The sequence below is a fragment of the Phaethon lepturus genome, unplaced genomic scaffold (assembly GCF_000687285.1).
Source record: "Phaethon lepturus isolate BGI_N335 unplaced genomic scaffold, ASM68728v1 scaffold40693, whole genome shotgun sequence".
Taxonomy (NCBI): domain Eukaryota; kingdom Metazoa; phylum Chordata; class Aves; order Phaethontiformes; family Phaethontidae; genus Phaethon; species Phaethon lepturus.
In genome coordinates this window covers 12,666-30,846 of record NW_010530559.1, presented here as the reverse complement: position 1 = coordinate 30,846, position 18,181 = coordinate 12,666, and the positions used below count along the sequence as shown (strand labels likewise).

General features: G+C 43.9%; 1 protein-coding gene across 1 annotated transcript in view; it reads right to left on the bottom strand.

Moving 5' to 3' along the window:
* Nucleotides 1-18,181, bottom strand: part of SH3BP5 (SH3-domain binding protein 5 (BTK-associated)) — a 50,905-nt gene that overhangs the window by 21,956 nt on the left and 10,768 nt on the right. The gene's annotated exons all lie outside the window — the stretch shown is intronic.

The following is an 18,181-nucleotide window of genomic DNA, read 5'->3' as shown; positions in this document are numbered from 1 at the left end:
ACTAACCTAAACCACGGTACCCACCAAGCACAGGAAAGCCATCTGAGGGTCTTTAAACAAGGCTCAACCTAAGTTTCCAATAAAGGACACAACAAGAAGCCTGAATCTTAGTATCCAAAATATCCTCTACTGAATTCTCTGAAAATTCACAACTTTTGTTTTTTTCTTCCAGTAAGTTTGGCCTATGCTAGTAAAAGGATCAAATGCAAATAAAGGCCAAAAGTTTTCCATAAAATCGTAGTTTGAGATGTGATTTTTAAAAGTGAAATAAAATGCAAGACTCCAGTAAGTACTGCAGAACAGTGCTGAGGATGTTGGGAGGAAGAGCAGGACTGATTTATGGAAGACCCTACGAGAGGGACCCAGGTCCCAATAACTTCCAGGCAGTAAGGCTGTCTGACAGTCTTCCTTCATCCCCAGTGAAGGCTTCAGCTCCATGGCTGCCCCACTGCAGGAGCGGGCCTGCCTGCGCAAGAAACAACTTACAAACACAGGAAAACAGACTGGCGACCCACTCCAAGCACAGGCAGAACCGCACCAGCAAGTAACTGCTGTCGAAACTCTAGTAAAACCAGATCCCAGGGGCAATGTGAGCACAGGAGAAGTAGTACAGTTTTCTCACCGTAACTGCATCAGCACTTGAAGGTTTCTGTTGGCACAGATACCCAGGTCAGGGATCAACACAGCTAAGCCAGCAAAAGTCTGCAGAGCATTAGGAGCTGAGTTACTAAATCCCCACAGAAAACAAGATCCAGTGATAGCTTGCAGTACTAGTTGATCTTCTGATGAAGCCTCTAAAGCACAATTGGCTGCACAGCAGGAAAATGTTCTTTATGGTAAGAAAAGCAGAAGCTAAATTTACAATTCAGCTAGATTTCTACTTGCAGCTGGACCTGTAAGACAGTGAGAGCTGAAGCTGTTAACAGGCAGGCCCATAGCTCTGGCCACATTCAGCTTCACGCCCTGTAACTGGGTGGGCAAACAGAAAACTGAAACAAAACCATACCTAAATACTCTCTCCCAGCTGTATATTGTTGTTGAATGCTACTCTGCAATGGCAGTTTGGAAACGCTGTGATGGAACACAAAATGCTTTTTGGTTTAAGCAAAAGAGTTAGTCCAAATAGAAACTTAGCTACAACTGTTGTCTGAAGTCAGTCTACAGTCTTTTATTTTAAGCAACTTACTGAAAGCCTGGGAAAGAAAAAAAGCAGCCAAATGCTAGAGTAAAGAATGATACATTAGTCATTAGAGAAACATCAGCAGGTTTGTGGTTTTGCCAATGTGAAAAATGATACTCAAACACTTTTTAGTTAGCACAGTTACTCAATAATTAGTCTTCATTTAAAACTCCCTCCAGCATGTACAAGTTGTTCTGCACCATCACTGACAGATTGCTCACACTCTCAGTCTCAGGCCTGCAGGTCACTCAGTTCAACAGAAGAGAGAGTAGCCATGTTATTCATGTGCTTTTAAAACCATAGAGAACAACAGGAGCTCACGTCTCCACCCAACCTCCTGACATTGTGTATGAACTTCATCATTTTAGACAGTGGCTGTTTCTCTCAAAAGACCAGAATTCAAAATTCAAATGAATGGCTGAAAACTAGGTTATTTTGCTTTCAAGCACAAACTAGTGTTCAAGTTGAGAGGTTTAGCCCTGGGGTAGCACGAGGGAAAACGTACTAGGGATGAGGACAAAAATCTGAGGGAGGCTGCAGGCAAGTGGGATGTCAACTTTCTGCCTGTCACCCGTATTGCTGGGGCTTCATGGAGTCCGATATAAAAGCGAGCATCTCTTTCAAAAAAGTCAGAAGGAGCTAGGCCAGTGAAACCCCTTACTGAAAACAAGAAAGCCTTGACACCTTGGGAACTGGGGAACCTGTGCCCCAGCTCCCACTGCCACAGTGACCGTGAGCTCGTTGTGCCTCACCATCAGTGCCTTCTGCCAGGAAACTCAACCGCATGTCTTCACCGCTGCAGACCCCACCACTGTTAGCGTAAAATATAAAATGGGACCCCTTGAGAAATGCAGTTAAGCAGCCCCAGAGACCTTGGCTACGGAGAACCCCACCGTCACAGCAGCCTCTGTCGCACGCCGTCCGCACAAAGCGCCAACTCTTTCGGCTGCTGTGTTCATCCCTCCTCTGCAGCTCAGTACTCTACAAACTCTGCGACAAACAAGCCTCCCACAACAGTAAATCCCTTTCCTACAACACGCAGCACGCCTAAGAGTCCTGCTCTGCCCGCTCCTCTCTACCTGAGAGTTTTCTCTCTGCCGCGTTATCCACCCTGGGCCCTTCCGCACCGGCCGTCTCCTCTCACCAGCTCATGCTCCGCTCACCCCCCCGGCTCCGATACGCACAGCCCCGCACTTCCCAGACAGCTCCCAACGGCTCAGAGGTGACACGCAGTAGCGGCACTTGCAGAAGCAAATAGAGCGCTGCGATATAAAATACGTCAACTTTTAAAATAAACAATTATGTAAAATTAAAGGGGTACTGACAGGGTTCATAACTGCAAGCTATTAATGTATTGCTGAAAGGAGCTCAGTCCTGACAAACCCCTTTTGGGGGGATAAAAGATGCCTCCTCATGGGCAATCCTCTGCTTAGTGTACACAGGGCCTTGCACAGAAGGGAAGCATGCACCACAGCTGGATTATGTTGTTAGCTAAAGATAGTGATGAAAACAAAAAAGCTAGGCCATGGCAAGCTAGTAGAAGAAAACAAACCCAGGCACTTTTTAAAATGCAGTCATTCTTCTGGAATTGGCAGCAGCATACAGACAGATTTTCAGGCCAGCACAGACACATCTGCTTGTCCACTTTCAAAGAGGAAAACCTTGTACTCTTTAATTCTGAAATACAATTTTCTGTTTAGTCCACATCACATTTATTGCCCCAACCCCCCTTTTTAGCCAGAGCCCTTGCCCAGCTGATGTAGTTGAGGATTTTCCCCACCCTCCCACACACAGCTGGAATCTTCCGCGTTAACATCAACCAAGACACACACCTCTTCCTCGTTTCACCTAATCTCCAATTTTTGGTTTTGCCTACCTAGTTATACGGCACTACACAATATCACTGACACTGAAATATGGTGCAGCACAGCTATAGCATTACTCTCAGGTTAGCTGACATCAAATACACCCTGATAGACGCTGCCCAGCCTCTGACCCGCAGGCGCGCAGATAACGGCCGAGCCAGGTTGCCAGAAATAGATGCAGAGGGTACATTTTGTGGGGCCAAGCCTGCTACAGAATTTCTCCCCTTGGCCAGCCTCCCTTACCAGAGGGCCAGACCACAAGTGCTGGTAAATTCATTAAAAGAGCATCAGTAACACAACCAGCAAATTTCCCATTAGAAGTAACAGTCAGCAAAGATCAGTTATTTTCAAATATTTAAAGAATTGGCTTCTCATTTAGCCAGGTGAACCTATCTCATACCGTGCTGCCAAGGTCCTGACGCCCATTTTCTTTCAGCATCTCTGCACTATTGCCAATAGAAGGCATGAACAATCTCTGTTTATAAAATCACTGTAAGCTGGAGCGTGAAGGGAACACAGCTGCTGCTCAGAACAAGGCACCAGCACATTACGTGCTGGCCCAAGGCCTTTGCTCTAAAAGGCGCTTGTTTGTTACTGTGAAACCAAAGTCTCTCCCACTCATTAATCTTTAAAACAATAGTTTAATTGCTACCAGCAAACACATACTTGCTTACTAGCAAATAGATAATGATTAACTGTGTTCCAGTCACACTCCTCAGAAGGAAGCAAGTTTCAGATGTTTCCATTCTGGTTCCATCTCGTTCATTTAACAACATCCCACAGTAGTTTGCACAGCAAATCAACACCAGGGAACACGTTTTAAAACAGGAACTGTCCTCCATCAGTCGCCCACCAGAGTTGCCGTAGCACGGCCTGTCTTCAGGGATCACTCTGATCGTGATGACTGCACCAGAGCATTCTGCACAAGCTTCTGGCAGGGATGAGGCTAGCAAGATCACCGCTCCTTGACCACGTCATACCTGTCTTGCCCACCACTGCAGTGGGTTCAATAAGTCAGAAGCCTACAAGGTGAAGGCAGTTAAGTGCTCGCTGCAGCATTCACAGTAACTAGCTTCTGAGTGCTGCTGTTGTGGCTCCAGTTTCCCCTCAACCTGTTTCAATGCAACTGGCAGCCAGCAACAAGAGCAACCCAACACAAGGGCCCATAACGCTCAACATCCTAGCAACAATCTTGATACTGGCACAGCTGCACCCCCACCAAATCTGTGGATGATACTAAGTTAGGGGAGGCGGTTGAAAAGGCAAATGGCAGAACCTCAACTCAGTCAAGAGGAACCTCACAAGGTTCAGCAAGGAGAAGTGTGGAACCCTGCACCTGGGGTGGAATAATCCCATGATCAGCCCTGACAAAAAGGACCTGCGCGTTACAACAGGTGCCAGGCTGAAGAAGCTGAAAAGGTGCACTCTCATCACAAGTAAGGCAAACCATGTTCTAGGCTACGTTAAGCAGCCATGGCTGGCCAACCATGGGAAGCTATCATTCCTCCCAACTCAGCGCTGGTGAGGTTGCACACTGAATACTACATCCAAGCCCCTCAGTTCAAGACGGATGTCAAGACAAGGTCCAGAGGCCTACAATGACTCCTATAAGGAGGGCTGAGGGATGTGGGCTTTCTCAGTTTAGCAAGGAGGAGACTAAGGAGTAATCTAATTCGCTGCCAGCTAAAATTTGAAGGGGAGCTGCAAAGATGACAGTTGAACGAATGCTTCTCAGCAGTATTGGATGGTATAACATGGAGCAACAGCCACAGATGGCAGCTTGGAAGTTCAGGTTGCACATTAAAAAAAATAAATCTTTCCTACCAGGAGGGCAGTGTGACCCTCAGACAGGTTACCTAGAGAGGTTATAAATCTCCATCTCTGGGCATTTTCAAGACTTGGCAAAGCCACAGTTGATGCAATCCAGCAATGGTGACAGTTCTGCTTTGAGCAGGAGGTTAGATCAGATGACCTCCACAGGTCCTGCACAACCAGCATTTCTATCATATACCACCACGTTTTCTTACAGTTTATCAAAAAAACCAAAGAACACCATTGCAAAAAAATTGGAGTGGTGCTGAATGTTCTCCTAGATTCAGGCCCACACATTTATTTTCTTGAATAATCAGAATAGTCATACAGTTGGGGGGTGGGGTTTTTGGTTTGTTTGGGTTTTTTTAAGGACCATGACCTTCCTTGCACCTCTCCCTACAGACTAAAAACTCCAAGCCAAACCAGAACTGAGAGGCAGTAAAAATAAACCCCTTCTTGCTATAGGACATGTACAGATGCTTATAAAAAACTTATAAAATCCAAAGCCTCAGGAGTGATCTCATTTTGGCAGATCTATGAGGCTTTTTGTGAGCTATATATTAAACTGTGATGATTGTTTGCATTAGTCTCAAGAGTCTGAAACACCCTTGTATTCTTCAAGCTGTTTATTGAAAAGCTGTACAATTGTACACAGGTTAAAATTTGCTTTTTCAAAAGCAGAATTGAAGCTTTGTATTTGGGTAGAGAAGGCAACCGTGAAAAGGTGCATATAAGCCTTGGTAGAGCTTTTTGGAGCACAAACCATTTCCTCCCTGCTGTATAACTAATGAAATGCCTGTGGAATACAATGCCCAGATGTCCCTTAGTCTCTGCGTTTGATTAGATGTCTTGTACTGGGCTTTTTGGTCCCATCCATGCATCTACTCCTCTTCTGTAACAGAACTGACCTGACTCCTGGCTCTGTTTTATTTCCTGGTAAACCTGTAGTCTATAAAAAGGCCCAGGAAAATAGAGTAGACCTACAAAGCATGTTCTGAGAGACATCTAGCTCTGTGCTAAAGTTAGACCATATGTGTAACTCCCTTAGGACAGGATCACAAGCCATATTCCAAGAGACAACAAGTTCAGGGCACAATCAGCAGCTCACTTCATTAGCTACTTCTGTTACCAGCATACAGACAGTTGGTCTCCTCAAGACAGAATCCCACCTCCCTTCTTTAGGAGCTATGGAAGGAAATGAGAAAGAAGATATCTAAACATAAAATTTCCTTAAATGCCGTTAAAACCAATCCTGGACTGGAAAGAACAATCAGCTGCCAGCCCTCCTCTGTCCTCTGGTAGCTCCCATCCAGGCTGTATACAAGGATCTTGTGAAAGGAGGGCAAGAATAATAACCTCTGAAGCGATTGACACCACTGTGCACTCAAGTCATTTGAAACCTACTGGACTCCTCGCTGTTTTTAATCAATCTAAGCTCCTTGCCTCACAGGAGTAGAGAGCCGACACTCATTTGGGCACAGAGATTGTATGGGAGATACTACACCAAGCCTTTTGGCCCTCCCTCGTTTTTCATGAGGTTGTTGTGAGATGCTGGTCTGCTCGGAGTTACCCACACTAATTACCGAGTCTATGGCATCAGAATATGACAAACTGTTCATCCTAATACCATCCAGACACAGCCTTCTTGGGCACTCACTGCCATCTGCTTGTTACTTGTGCACTTGTTTGTGGCCAAAATTATAAAGCTGCTGCCTTCTGGAAGAGGGGATCATAAAATACGTCCAGGTTTTTGTCTCCAAGGTAAAATTTCTTATTAAGAAGGAAAAATATAAAGATAACCCTCCCTCCCAATATGCACCTGCGTTCTCAGGGCTCAGGCAGTGACTCAGTGAGTCTAGGCTTTACAGCTGGTTTCTAGGTTTACAGAGGCTCTGCTCTGCTCTGCTCATCTGCATCTGGCAGCAGCTTGCTTTGCTGAAATCAAATATAGAAGCAAGGAACAAACTGCCACAAATACACCCTGCAAGACTTACACAGTGTGCCTTAGTGGATTTTGCTAATTATCCAAGATAATAAACATTCAGCACATACAAATGCAACAAATGCATTCAGGAGAAACACCGGATCGTTGTCTCATCTAATTGCCACCAAAACAGCAAATGTCTGTTCGTGGAAGTTTCCAAAGTGTTGGCAAGGAAATGGCAGGCTGGTTCTGAAAGCACACCTGTGCGTGCATGGATACCAACATAAGCAAAGAAAAGGCACATGGGTAGGAGTTTCACCTGCGTGATGGGCTGTTCTGGACATGTTCTCCCGGTCCCCAGAAAGCCTCACACCCAGCAGCAACTGCCCATCCTCAGCAGCAGGGACATGCTCTGGAAGAAAGGCCCAGGCTGACCTTGTACATCTTTGTCAGCATGCGTGCTCACAGCTACTTTTGAGACAGTCATTTTCCTAATGGACCTGTTGAAGACAATTAATCTATTGACCCTTCAAAAATTTTCCTTCTGGAATTACACATGTCTCCATGGCATGTGTGAATAACAAGCTTGCTTTGCTTAAAGGAAAGAGTTGGGGGTGGTGTCCTGGACAAAAGAAGGGAGAAGTCCATTCTTTGAAGGAAAAGGTCTAGGTAGCAGCAGGAACAGAAAATTCAATTTCACTGCATAGCAATAAAACCCTCCTTTAAGAACAAACCATTAGCACCCTTTACTAAGTGAAAAAACAAATATCAGAAGCAGACACAAAAAAAAAAAAAAAAAAAAAAAAAAAAAAAAAGAGAGAGATGGACATTTCTTCCACATCCTGGCAGTAAAATTTAACTTCTAACAGTAGAACTACAAGTTTGCTGCAATTAAGAGAGACTGTTTTTTACAGAAACTGAGTCAATACAGAGCCATTCCCACACATGCTACAGAGAAATTAAGACTCTTCAGATCATCTTTTCCAGCAAGAACAGACAAGAACTCATAAATTCATACTGTTTTACTAGAATACATAACAAAACACCCCCAGAAGGCAGTGACCAACATCCATATCAGATTTGTTTTGGCAGCAGCCCCTAGCATGAACATTTATCATTTCGTAATAAACTCCCACCTACTTAGACCACTGTACACAACAAAGATCTGGGTGGCTGAACAACTCCCCCAAAGTTGAAAGACTTGTGCTACCTTCAGCAGTCGTCCCTGAGCAATTACCATGTAAAACAGGTACAAAAGATACCATCCCTGACCTCAGGTCACCCAGGCTCAAACACCAGCTACTATTTTTAATAGATGATCCTGTCTGTGGCTTACAACCTCTTGAAATAGCCTTTATGCATGGCCAGAAAAGATTGGGAGGAGAATCATAGAATCATTAAGGTTGGAAAGGACCTCTAAGACCATCAAGTCAACTGTCAACCGAACACCACCATGCCCACTAAACCATGTCCTGAAGTGCCACGTCTACAGGTTTTTTTGAACACCTCCAGTGATGGTGACTCCATCACCTCCCTGGGCAGCCTGTTCCAATGCTTGACCACTCTTTCAGTAAAGAAATTTTTCCTAATACCGAGTCTAAACTTCCCCTGGTACAACTTGAGGCCATTTCCTCTTGTCCTATGACTGGTTACTTGGGAGAAGAGACCAACACCCATCTCACCACAACACCCTTTCAGGTAGTTGTAGAGAGCGATAAGGTCTCCTCTCAGCCTCCTCTTCTCCAGACTAAACAACCCCAGTTCCCTCAGCCACTCCTCGTAAGACTTGTGCTCCAGACCCCTCACCAGCTTCATTGCCCTTCTCTGGACACGCTCCCGCACCTCAACATCCTTCTTGTAGTGAGGGGCCCAAAACTGAACACAGGATTCAAGGTGCGGCCTCACCCCAGTGCCGAGTACAGGGGCACAATCACTTCCCTACTCCTGCTGGCCACACTGTTTCTGATACAGGCTGAGATACTGTTGCCCTCCTTGGCCATCTGGGCACACTGCTGGCTCATGTTCAGCCGGCTGTTAAGTAGAACCCCCAGGTTCTTTTCTACCAGGCAGCTCTTCAGCCACTCTTCCCCAAGCCTGCAGCATCACATGGGGTTGTTGTGACCAAAGCGCAAGACCCGGCACTTGGCCTTGTAAGAGATAACAAAGCAAGGCAATCTTTCCTATAAATTATCATTTTTTCAAAAGCTGTAGATTTGCTTTTTGGCAATAGCTATGCAAAGTGCTACAGCTATGCAAAGGAACCCACAATCTAAATCTCTTGGGTTTTTCCAAATTGAAGAGGATGCAAAATTATGCTGTCAGACAACAGCAGAGGAAAAAGGAATTCATCTCTATTTTCACATCCCAGCACCCTTTGAGAACTGCTTACACTTTCCCACCACCTCCAGCATCTGCCATTGCATCTGTGGCTAAGCATAATAGCCAGATCACCTGTATGACTTCTTTCTGCCTAAACCAGCTGACACCTAACAAAAAAAACCCCAAAACTGCCCTGCCCTAGCCCTCTCCTTGTTACTTCAAAGAACAGAGGGTATTTCGACACCAACTTACCCCAGTATTCCAATATTTGAGACTTACTTGCCCAACACTTCTAGTATTTCACAACAGAAAAAGAACAAGAAAAAACATTCTTGAAGGGTAGGGAAAATAATTAGGTCATCACATTGTCAACAGTTACTGGAGAGGAGGTTGAACAGCTAGCTGGCTTTGTATTGCTGCCATCCAGAATAGCTAAGAACTGATGGATGCTTCGTGGGGTGGAAAAAAGAGACACCAAAAAAAGAGTCTTTTTTTTTTTCATCTCTTCTAGATAAATTCTTCAAAACAGTTAGATGAAAACAGTATTTTCTTTTACTTCTGGAAAGAAAAGCAGAAGAGGGAAGAACCTCTAATTTAACAAATCTAAATAATAGAGCCCACCAAGGCACATCTTCTACTAATGATGAGAAGACCAATTACAGTTTTTGCACCAATAGCTTATACAAACTAATCATCCATCAACAGAATAATGCTCACATAAAACAAAAATGTAGGATGTATAAATACCAACCCAAAATAACTAGACTCGTTCAATGAGGCATAGAAAGCACAGATAGCCACAGGAGATCTAACTTTTAGAGGGGTACATATATGCATAGAATTTATTGATACAGATATTTCAACAACCACGTGGATAAAAATTAGTTTCTACTATCCAAAGGTGCCAAGAACATAGTATTCGCAGATGGTTTTGCTACAGGTGCCACCTAGTCTGTGGGAAGTATAAGTAACAGAGCACTACATATGAATCAGGTAAGGATTCTTTTCAGTTCATCTGTGAAGTAGCAGCTGTTAGTGTTCCCAAACACGGGGCAGATTTCCAGCTGCTCGGGATTAAGATGGCAGAAACCTGCCAGTCACACTGACCTACTATCCTGCATTAGCAGGGTTGATGGGAAGACAAACACATTCAGGAGCTTTCCTTTACAGATCAGGTCTTTGGCATTAACTTTCCAAATCTGACCAGGCAACATCTGTTATCTTCTCAGCAGTTTAAGGACAGCTAGTTTGAGACACTCAAATATCACACTGCTTAACTAGATGACAGAGCCAGAACACAAATGTAAAATTATTTACTTAAACTTTAAGGCCTCAAATAACAGCGCTAGTAAATCAGCCAGGCAAAACCCAGCTGGCTGAACCAAGTAAGTCTCCCTGAGCTCCCTGCTTCCTAGGCATCGTCACAACTTCGGCCTGAAGGAAAACGCAACAGAACCATAATGCAAGTCTTTAAATAAGGTTTTCAGGTTTTAGGCATTCAAGTGGAGCAAACTGAACACACTGAGCACAAGTTCCATCTGGCAGCACTGAAACACTGCGCCATACGTACCTGAACGCAGGGTAGCAACTCCTACACGCTACTCCCAGGATTTCAATCACAACTGTGCAAACATGACAAGAGAGCACAAGAGGCACTCCATTAAATTTTGAGTATAGCAAAACATTTTATTTACTTAACCCAAAGTGCATCCGACTTCAGTAAGTTTACAAAACTCAGTGGATTCCCTGAAGTCCAGGAAGTGACTCCTCACCCTCAGTAATAAAATTACCGATGTCAGATTCCCTTGCTTGGCTTATTTCCTAGTCAGATGGGTGCCTGGCCCCACAGCCAGTCATGCACCATGTGGAAAGGGAGATGAATATACTGAGAACACCCCTGGGGATCACAGCAATGGGAACTCCACATTTCACAAGAGGATTGACGTCACATCGGCATGGTTTCCCCAAGATTTAATGATGTGTTTCGTAACAAAAAAATGAAAGAGGTGGTGGGAAGAAGGGGTTCAGGTCTAGAGCAGGTCCACAGGGAGAAGAAAGAGAAAAAGGACACACAGAACTTCTTAGGCCATCAGGTACAACCCGCAGCCTCCATGCTTCACCCTTTGACGCATCACCTCTTGCACAGCTCACCTACATTTCATCTCCCTACCATTTCTTTACAACACTAGGCTCCCTGATTGCCCACATGGCAACTCCCATGTCTCCTTTCTTTTCAGAGCACCCCAGCTATCTCCTCCCAGGCCAGGCTTGTGCTGCCTGCCTGCCTGCCTCCCGTGCCTGGCGTGCCTCAGCGCTCACCGAGGCCATCGCATCAGCCTCCGCTCCACAGACAAGTTTCTCGATCACCAACACGTTGCGTCCCAGTTCAGGAAGGGAATTGCTCCCCTGCCTCTGAGTGGCCTCTCCAACCCACCAGCCTAAGTAATCCAAAACCAAATCAGAGCCATTTCTGTAGGGTTGATTTACACACCTGGGGAGCAAGCCACTTCTCACACCATTCACCCCATCTTCCTAAACCAGAAATCGTTACCTCCTCTGTCCTCATTCTACTGTGAGGCTCCCCAGGAGCCACCAGGGCAGCTGCAGTACAGCATCTTCAATTAAAAGGGCAAACTATCAGCACAGGCAGACCACAAATAACATAACCTATATTGCCAGCCTAGACCGATTATTTCAAATGATGGAGGAGCAACATCCATACAAAATATCTTCTGCTGGCTCCACCACCATAAACATGGGTAGAAATACCCTTAGAAGCCTAACGGCAGTTACTGACCCCACGCTGACAGGAGTTGTTCTCACTTGATAAAAGGGACACTTTCACACACATCTTTTTCTACTGCTTTCTCCATGCGCAAGATGAACAAACTGTGAGAGACTGGAATTAACAGTCCATTAGCAGCAGTGCTGCACAGACGATCATTAGTTACCAGTGAAAACATAGCACTGAACTATAGCCATGGCAAGCAGTCAAGCGTTCTGGGTGTTTGGGTTTTTTCTTAAACAGATGGAAGGATTTGTGGAAGGTTTGTCAAAGTCAATTTTCAAGTTTCTGTATCCTTGCTTTGAAAATATGAATCCACCAGGTAGTTTTTCAGTTTCTAAACAGTTAACCAGAAACACTCCTTCAGCCAGGCAAGGTCAGTTGGTTGTCCCACTGTAACTGTGCCAATAATTTTGCTTTTTACTAGCTCCATGGCAAGTTGCCAAACAGGAATGCAAGTCTGTCACAGTTCTGCTGACATTTAATTTTTGCTTCTCAAGTTCCCTCTCCCTCCACCTTTTTTGCCAAGATAAGCTTACCAGATAGTACGGATCAGTCTTAACTCCTTGTTGTCATAAACATGAGCGTGAGGACTTCAGCTCATAAAAGTAGGATTGAAAAGGAGATTCCTTATGACATGGCTACCTCCAATATACCGATGGATAACACATCTAGTGCCTAGGAACCAGAGGGGAAGACCTGGATATCCACCACTGCTGGATCTGGACCCAGGAGCTGTCACCCACACTCAATGCTGCCCTCCTGTCCACAGCAGAGCCAGCTGGTGCTGTGATCCAGTTAGCTCTCATGCACTGAGCAAATTTGGGTGGGAAACTTGGGTGCTGCAGGAAGTGACACTGGCAAGACCTCCAAGTTATGTGAATTTAAAAAGCTTTTGTCTCCTGAGCTAAGGAAGTTACCATCTGTAACTTTCTGCACTTGCCACACTATTTTCAGACATCTCAAGCTGAACACCCAGAAACTGAGATGCAATGGCCAGTTTGCAAAGTTTTGTTCATTTATAGGCACTGCAATCCTGACTTCTGCAAAGAACGGTATCAGTCTCATCTGCTGAGGAAGAGTCTTGCAACTAGGTAAGTGCGCTTTTATCTGCTTAAACCCCTCCCACCTTCACCGTCAGGTGGCTCAGTTCCTCCTCAGTTCCTGTTCTGCAAGATTACAGCAGCTACTTTTCATCCTGATTCACTCTGGCTATAAGATTCATTGAACCACTTGTTGGGTGAATCCCACATCAACTTTCCAACAGCTAGACAAACCAAGACAAGATGTCTTAACTCCCTCTGCATTTAAGGAAGATATACATACCTCAGAAAGCTTTTCAAATGCACCTACCTGTCACCACTGACTACAGTCAGTGATTAAGGGCCCTAAGTTTTGTGAAGTCAGGCAGAATGGAGACCCAGGGTCTGAATATCTGAAAGCTCGCCCCTAATAATTCTTTACCCTGTCAGCTGATTTCTGCAAACAGATGTGGCAATCCAGTACGAAATACTACATGAAAGAAAGATTATTAGTGACATGAGAGGAAGGAGCTTAAAAAATTGCAGTGAACGGGACAGTTTAGCTGTCCTTGCTGAACACAATCTACTTGTCTGTCAGCTGCTTTTCCTCTCAGGTATGCCTAGAACCGTTGTACATACCAATTCCAGCCTGTTTTCCCAAGCCTTTTGAGATAAAAGGGTGCTGCTTAAGAAAGCATGCCAACAACATGAAATGAAGAATTAGTTGTAAAGCTGAATCAGGAAGAGACACCCAAGAGGAAGCAGAACATGCATACCCTTCAACATACCACTCCCTAAACACTTGCTACGAGTGAGAGATGCATATAGGTATGACCTAGCATAGATCTTTCATCTATTTTTGCCTGAAGCAAGTTTTTGTGAAAGCTAAATGAGGTGGGGGGTGAGGGAAATATCACAAAGCAAAACCATGTCCCTCCCAATTAAACTCAGTACTAAAGCTGAGCAAAGCATCCACACCTACTCTCAATCTCAGCTAGTACTGGGGACTAAAATGTAAGGGGGGGGGGGGGGGGGGGGGGTGTCAGTAATAGGCGCTAAAGCTTAATTAAAAGCCCTACTCCCAGGGCTTTTATTCAGGTTAGGGTCACTACAAATGCATGGATTGTTTTATTTGCGGGGGTGGGTGAGAACACATTTTTATCAAGTGTTTTTTTCCAGCAGAAGCAGAGCAGAAAGGTAAGTCTTTCTGTTCAGCTTGTCCCTGGGTTCACAAGTGATGATGTACGGATAACAGTGTTTTAATGGCACCTCTCACCCAATGACCCCAAAGTGCTTTTACTTCCCTTAATGAACTTCACAGCAGCTTGACAGCTCCATTATACTAAGAGAGAGACGAAGTAATTTATCTACGGCATGTAGCAGCACAAAATCAGCTCCTACCAACCCAGTGGTTTATGCAATAGACCACACTTGCTTTTGCACAGCATCCTGTCCCAGAGCATGCTGTCACTAGGGAGGTAACACAGTTCTCAAACTCTATCATCTGCTTAGACACTATTGTGGACACTATTGCGTAGCACTTTCCAGCCCCAGCCCTGCAAAATGATAAATCAACAGTGGCTTAAGACACTCCTTACCTCAGAGGCTCAAGACCTACACTGTTGTTTACATTATTAATGTTTCCTGGCAACTTCACCCTTCTTGCCCATTACCTTTGCGCAAGAAAAGTCTAATTCTCTGACTAGTCAGATTACTAGGGGAAAAAAAAAAAAACAAAACCACACAACAGACATGGGAAGATTCATCTTCCCAACACTTAGAACCTGGACCACCTTGTGGATTATAAGAATTTCATATTGCTCCAACATTGCTTGTGTACATACACAGTCCTCCACCATTGGAAGATGCCAAGCTTCTTCCATTGAACATGTGCATTATAGCATAAGTTAGAGAACAACATGAAAAGACAATATGCCAAATGCAAAAAAGTTCTTGCAGCAGAAATACATTAAAATTTGATTAAACAACAAATTCGGATCAAAATGCTCCAAAACGGTAAGGTGTGCCTGCAATCAACACAAAAAGTCCACCAGTATACCAAACGAGGAATCATAACAAAGTTGTCTTGGCAGAAGTTGCATGCAACCTACGGGGGCAAGAATCTTAGCCAGCCTCACTTCAGTCTCAGCAGACGCCACATATTACTGCTTTGGTGCCAACAGACAGCATCCTGATTCCCTGTGCCAACACTTCAGAGGACAAAGCACTCAAATCCTAACGTCAAGTGACCGTTGTTCTGTTAAAGCAAAATTTCACCCTGAGATAGGCCAAGCTGACATTCTCTTGGCATACATCACACAAACAAGATGCTACAGGACTCTTGCATGGGAGAATTAATTTGTTTTGAATTCACCATTTTCTGGCAACAGAGGATTGCACAAGATGGAGATAAGGGTGAGGAGATGAAAGGGCTCAAGTTCCTAAAGCTTCTCCAGGGAAATACTTGACTCAGGGACCTGGTTTTTTGCTGACCAACATCAGTGCCCTCATACCATTTTAATGGGTTTTATCTTAATAAATGGGTTTTATCTTAATAAATGAAACATGTATTTCCAGAAGAGAATCATGCTGGTTCCAAGTGAAAGCAAGCTCCTCGGTATGACTAAATACAGCTTGCATCAGTCAGCTCACCGTACAACTGACATCTTAAATGCAAGTAACTCTGGACAACTCTTGCATTTCTGCCAAACTAGGTGTCATTAATTATGCAGTTCTTTGTTCCCATAAGACTTCAATTTATAGGTCATATTTTTACTTCCCTTTACTGAGAACAAACAAGAATTTATACTTCCCTTTCTCTTACAAACAGAGTCATGCATTTTTCCCTTATTGTTTTATTAAAGCTGTTTCAACCACTGAGAACCTTGTGCCTATGTTTTCAAAGGCAGCCTAATGGCTCTAAAATAACTGTAAAGACAGAGAGTAGAAGACAGTCTTCAGAGGTTAGATGTTTTTATAAATTGGAACAGAAAAATGTCAAGCTATTCCCATGATTTCTCTTCAATTTTACAAATCAAAGTATAAAAGAAAGATGCAGGCTGGCACCTAAACATATTAATGTTCTATTACGTTCCTTCAGTTTCATATTGCCCTACCCACTCCCTCCCTCCACTTTAATATAGCAAGCAAATTTTCTCCCTGTTAAATGGAACTTTTCTAGACTAAATTAGAACTAGAAAAACTCTATAGGCAGATGCTTTACTGACGATTGATACTAATCTTTCCAATCTCCTGGTTCCCAGATAGATTCAATGTCCTTCAATGCCAACGTTCCTCTTGGCCCTCACATTTTCTATTTCAAGGTTTTGTTAGACAAAGAGCCAAAGGGAAACCAAAGACCATCTTCCAGCTCTCTCTGCTGAGCAGATACAAAGAAGGAGCTCTGTTCCATGACTGGCTCCATAACACAAAATGGAAAAAAGTTAAATGAACAGTTAGAAGGGGAATCCCTGCTTTTTTTTTGGGGGGGAAAAAAAAAAAAGCTATCAAGGAATTAAAAGAAAATTGAGAGTGTAGCAAATTAGGTTTTGTTAGACAAAGAGCCAAAGGGAAACCAAAGACCATCTTCCAGCTCTCTCTGCTGAGCAGATACAAAGAAGGAGCTCTGTTCCATGACTGGCTCCATAACACAAAATGGAAAAAAGTTAAATGAACAGTTAGAAGGGGAATCCCTTCAAGGATTTAAAGGAAATCAAGGAATTAAAAGGAATATCAAGGAATTAAAAGAAAATTGAGAGTGTAGCAAATTAGCAGATCTGGGATAAACAGCATTTAAACCTAGATAATGACAGAATGGATTGGGAGAAAAATATGGCTCTCTAACAAGCCCAATACCAGAGTAGTGATTCTACAAACTAAGGAACTTCCATGGTTTGGGTTTCTCAGTGGTTTTGCAAAGCACCTTTGAACGAGCATGACTGAATGGATTTCAGGGGTAGCAAAGACACAGCAACAAAAAAATTCCGTTTTCAGGACATAATCTGCTGCCAACTTCAGGACAGAGGACAAAGTTCACTGCTCTCAGCCTGATGTTACAAACCTCACATTCATCTGATTTTTTTGTACTGCAGAGTATGCATTTCTACCATCAACTTTTCCACGTATAACTCTTGAAGTCCTTTATGCATACCGTGCCTTACATAACGATTTATAGAAGTATAAGATCACACTCGAGGTGAAGTTTCAGGGATTTTTTTTTTATTACACATACTAATTAACACAATATAAACAATTCCTTGATCTTATTTTGTTACTAACTTCCTCTCTTTCTCTAGCTCACTACTGGTTTATCTCTAGCACACACCATAGACCTCATGAGCAGGGATTGCGAGCAGTTACAGATGAGTAGTAGATACTGCGCTTACTATGCTTTGAAGCAGAGTTTTGCCACGCTGCTTCTAGTTGAAGGATTAAGCCTTATGACCCCTACATATCATCCCCACTGCCTGAGACAACAGCTCCAAAACAATTCCGTGCAATTTAAAGGCTTAACATGGTCACACATTATCTTGCATGCCATGACCCATCAACCAAATTCCTGCTTCATCAGATTTCAAAGCAATGAAGATTGCATTCATGCCTCCCTTTCCTCTGCCTTGTTCTGAGGGTGTATTCTCTTCCCTCCCCTTCTCTTACCCTGCAAGTTTATTTTCTGCCTTCTGACACACACCTACACTACTTTTCTCATCCCTCAACTTCATCCCCTAGCTATTTTTACAAACAAAATCCTTCTGTAATTTTCATGTATTTCACACATGCTACCCCATCTCCCGCTCTCCTCTTGGACACAATCACAGCCTGTCTACCCAGCCACAGATGCCACCCCACACATCCTTCCAGCTGAGCACAGAAGCAGCAGCTCTAGGTAACTCTTCCTCTACTTCTGCTTCTCCCTGCCTTGAGAGAAAATAGAAGTAGCACCCAGGAACAACTTCCCCCTTGGGGAAAAAACAAAACGCCTCAGACACGAGCAAATCCCATTACAGACACCAAGCAGAAGCAGTGCCTAAGCCATCACACACTCAACTCAGCTACTTTTTCCCTAAAGTCAGGAGCTGCCTGATATCTCACGAGCTTTCTTGCCTTCCCTGCAGCCAGTAGATCACACCCTTATTCCATGCCTCAGCCACACAGGTCTATCAATAATCAAGCAGTAGTTGGGGGAAGGGAAGTAAGGTCCTGATGACAATACACAAGGCAGAACTCAGTCTCTCCCCAAACCAACACGCTTTAGAGACACATTTAGCACATTCC